The following is a 4,936-nucleotide window of genomic DNA, read 5'->3' on the forward strand; positions in this document are numbered from 1 at the left end:
TGTCAAGACATCTGCCATGATTCTGATTATGTGTCTAGGTGTTGCTTAATTATGGTTATGGCTGTGTGTATTTCTATCTGCCTTGCTTATCCGTATGTCAGGTTCTTTTCTCCTGTTTGGAAAATTTTCTGCTAGTAATTCTGCAAATAGTCCTTTTATGCCATTTATGCTGCCTAGCACTGCTTCATTGATACCTGTTATTCTTGTAATATTTTTCTTTGTATCATCTTGTAGCTGCCAAATTGTTATTTCCTGCTTCCTTGTTAGTTTTCAGAGATCTTTTATGTCACATTCATTAGCTGTAACACTGTCTTTTAGGACTGAATTTCTATCTTCAGTTCCATTCAAGCATTTTGCTAGCTTTCAAAGGGTTTCTTGATTTCTTAGATATCTGTTTGAATTGGTTTCATGCATTGTAATTCTTTCCTGTGTTCTTCATTCTTTGTTTCCTTCATTTTTCTATTCTCCTGTATTTTTCTATCTATGACTTCTTTAGCTTTGCTGAGCAATTCTTTCATGATTGTTTTCCTTTCTTTTGGACCTTAGAGATTATTTCTGATCTTATTTATTCTATGACCTGATGGACTTGTTTCTTTACTTTAGTTGCTATCATTTCAGAGATTGCAGTTGGATGACTTCCAAGTTCCTGTATGTCATTGTCTCCTGGATTTGGTTTGTGTGGGCTAGAAGATTGAGACTACATTTTACTACTGCATTTTTGGTATTTTTGAAGCTTCCAGTAACCACCCAGAAAGAGTCCTGCAGGCTACCCAGAGTCCACCAAAGTTCTTAAGTGGTGCCACAATGGAACTGGGCCCACAAATTTCAACTCTCCTATGTCCCACAGGTCACTCAGAGTTATCCAAAGTTCTTAAAAGTTTCGACAGGCACCATGAGAAGATCCATGCCTGTATTTGGGGGTTAAGAAAGTTCAGAGCTTACCAGAGTCATGCAGGCTGCTCATAGTCCACCAAAATTCTTAAATGGCACCAGGAAACCTCCTAGATTCCTAACTTAATATATTGAATGTGATATATCATTGTCATGCAGCAAAATAGTATATTTTATGTGTATAATATTATTTCTTGCTTTTATTTAGCTTTGTCTTCAAAGGTTAAAAAAATGATCTTTCCCGTATGTCAATAATGAAATAGTAACCAGAATATGACAGATTTTATTTTTTCTTTGTATTTGGAATTGAACTCAGGACCTTGCCCTTGTGAGGCAAGCACCTGTGCTGCTGAGTTCTATCCCCAATTATGTCTGGTGATATTTTAAGATTCCTGTATAATTTTGCATTTCCATATCATCCTGTATAATTTTGCATTTCCATATCACAGTTAATCAAGTAACTGTAAAACCTGAAATTCAAGGATAATTACTTTTACAGGTTTACATCACATCATACTTAAAAGCATGCTTTATGTGTGTGCTATTATTGAGGTAAGACACCTAAGATAAACAACTTAAAACCAAGATATTCATTTTGGCTAGTAGTTTTAGAGTTTTTTTTTTTTCTAGTTAGCAGGCTTCAGTAACCTTCCAGCCTGTAGCATGGATGAGACATTCTGGCCTGGGATTGGGGAGATAGCTCAGTAGAATAAGCACCTGCCTGACAGGCACAGGGTCCTGAGTTCAATCCCTAGTATCACAAAAAAAAGTAAAGGAAAAGAAAAGAAAAAAGAAACATCCTGGCCCAAGCATGTGATGACAGAAAGCTAGGCAGCTCCTGGCTGCAAAGACCAAGCCATTTCCCAGCAATGTTTCTGTGATTTGCTTCATTAATTTAGGCCCAGTATTCTATGTTTCCACTCTGTCCCAGTAATGTCAACAAATAGTAACTCTAACACTGGATTAATTCACTCATAAACTTTCAGCCCTTATGGTCCAACCACAGTCAGAATACCCTGTCTCTGAACAAGTAAGCCTTTTGAGGAGTGCTTTTGATGAAAATCATAACAGTTAAGCTTTGCTTGTGCTTTTCAGAAGTGTAAGAATAAGAGAGATAGAAATATAAGGTAGAAATCAGCAAAATCCCAATTATCTGCACACGGAGTTAGTTGAGGTGAGAACGCTACACAATAAATGCTATTTTCATAAAGCTGATAGAAGTTCTTAGCACAATCACCTCATCCAAAGCAACAACATTGAGGACAACAATGTGAAATATAAAACTATGCTTGAAATGCCTGTCATCTTAGTCTTCTAAATATGTACCATTTCTAATATAGTATCAATTACTATTATACTCATTAAAGTAATTTTTTAGAAAAAGGTAATAAAAGAAAAAGAGAGACAAGAACAAAATTTGATTTCTTGAAAGCATGAAGCAATATTCAATCATATGTCCCATCTTGCATAACCATATTCAATTATCTGAACAACATATTTGATGATAAAAATAGATAATATATCATTCACTGTTATGTGTATTGTTGTATGTTACCCTTATTCTGCATTTTTTGCTTTTGTTTTTATCCTTCAAAAGAAAATTATAATAGTAAAAAAAACAAGAATAGCAAATTAACAAGGGTTGTTATACATTTTTGGTGTCAAATTTGTTTCTCAGATTAACAGATATAGTTTTGCAAAACTAGACAATAATTGAACATTATTGCTTGCTTTCAATAAACCTTAATACTTTTTCTTGAAAAACAAAAAAAGAAATCAGCAAGAAATGGTGGAAGGAGGAATATAGAAAGAATTGAAGGAAATAAGTTGAAGATATTAACAGTAGACAAAATCAAAGATGACTGGGTGTGAAGAAAGAGGAATTTGACTGAAATGTTAATACAGCACTATAACAAAGCACACAATTTGGTTACCCTTGGTCTCAAATTTATTTCCCGCCTTTCTGTAACCCCTGTCTCTCCTGATCTCTACAAGTGGTACTACATGGACCTTTTGCCGTCTGTATTTTAGTTGGGTAGCATAGAAAGGGCATTAATGTGAAGTAGGAAAGCAAAATGGGATTTGTAACAGTTACTTTTGCTTCCCTATGGATTGTGCGCTCTCATTTGCGTTTCTAATTTTTCCAGATAACTGTAACTCCAAGTAACCCAGAAACAGCAATAACTTCAACCCATAAGAATCAATAATTACTTCATGATAGCACCGTTCTTTCCCTGTTCACTTGCAGACACATGTAGTGATCCACTGCTTTTTGTAGTTGCAGGAAGCAATTCCATAATTTGCTAATATCTCTTCAAATACTACTTTATTATATTTTTAATTTATTTTTAAAATGTACCACTTACTATTTGTAATATTCAAAATTAATATCACAATTGAAGCTAGGGTAGCTCTAAGTAAAAAATTCATGAAATTTGATTATGAAATGTGGATGTTCATTTGATAAGTTCCTAAAAAATTTTCACGATGAAGTCTTCTCCGCTGACTCCACTCTGCCACCACAGCTGACGTGGAAGACAGCGAAGAGCCCTGCGCCTTGTCCTCACACTCGGGGGGTGCAGGCTCCAAGTCAGGAGGCGACAAAATGTACTCACTGAAGAAGTGGAAAGCCGTGGCCATGTGGAGCTGGGACGCGGAGTGCCATACGTGCGCCATCTGCAGGGTCCAGGTGATGGATGCCCGTCTTAGATCTCAAGCTGAAAACAACCAAGAGGATTGTGTTGTGGTCTGGGGAGAATGCGATCATTCCCTCCACAACTGCTGCGTGTCCCAGTGGGTAAAGCAGAGCAATCGCTGCCCTCTCTGCCAGCAGGACTGGGTGCTCCAGAGAATCGCAAATGAGAGTGGCCGGTGGCAGCTTCTCAGTGCTGCTGTTCCCAGCCCTGGTGGATATTCCTGTGAAGTGGCCAACAAAGGCACAGGCGCTGCAGGCGAGAAGGCAGTGGATCTCCGTCCTTTGGGACATATGACGTACCACAGGCATGAGTCAACATTTTGTACTTAGTTTTCAGGAATTCTGGACAATTAAGATAATTTATTAAACATAGTGTTTCCTGCCTCTGTGGTGTGTGTCACATACACTGCCCAGAAGTGCTGCAGAAAAGGATAGAAGTCAAAGTCAAATGATACTTATAATTGTCACAATACAAAGGGCTATAGAACAAGTTGCATTTATAGGAGAATGTTTTGCATGCTTACGGTTAATCAGATTAAAAAAGCTCATGTTATAATAACAAATAAAGTGCAATTTAAAACAAAAAGAACCCTTTTATGCTGAAAGAGAAAATGGGCTTTAATAAAACAGAGCACAGAGAAATGTGTGGTAATTACATAAATTAGCAGTGTCGGCGTCATAGGATGGAATGCAAGTAGACAGCTAGTCACTGGGAGAAGAAGTGGGTGTGAGTTCTCATTGCAAATGGCAGATGGGGATGAATGGTGGCTTTTCGCCCAACTTCAGAAATAACCTAGTTCAAGCTGAGATCTTGTGCAAGGCAGTGTGCTCTGGTTTATGGCAATCCACGAAGACAAATTCATTTGTGAGCCACAGAAGACAGGTTTCCACATTTGAGAAAATGAATTGCTTCTGCCGGGGTGTGGGCAGAGTACCAGAGCATGCTCAATCCCGCCACAAGTATACTCATGCCCTCCTTAATGCACATGGGACGCCAATCAAGGCCAGATGGAAAAGCGTAAAGTGTGCTCTCTGTGGAAGAGAGTTTATACACTTAGATCTTCACACTGTCTTTGGCATGTGTGGAGAACATATGGTAATGCATTCTTAGGGTGCTTGACTGAAGAAGACAAAACTTAACACTGACTGATTCATCACCGAAGACGCACATGGGGTTAAGGACTTGCTAAGTTTACTCGAGGGATAGTAACATCCTGTTAGGCTATTTATGTGAATCTGGTGTTCTGAGTTGTCAAAACATACATTACTACCCTGAAAATTTCTAACTAATGTAACATGAATTAGAAATCTGGGCAGCTTATTGGATATCTGGTCAAGGCTTTTAAATAT

General features: G+C 37.8%; 1 pseudogene; it reads left to right on the forward strand.

The window, feature by feature from the left end:
• Positions 1-804: 804 nt before the first annotated feature.
• Positions 805-3,916, forward strand: LOC101577362 (annotated as a pseudogene).
• Positions 3,917-4,936: the final 1,020 nt, after the last annotated feature.

This window comes from Octodon degus, unplaced genomic scaffold (assembly GCF_000260255.1).
Source record: "Octodon degus isolate 3935 unplaced genomic scaffold, OctDeg1.0 scaffold00008, whole genome shotgun sequence".
In the NCBI taxonomy this organism is placed as follows: Eukaryota; Metazoa; Chordata; class Mammalia; order Rodentia; family Octodontidae; genus Octodon; species Octodon degus.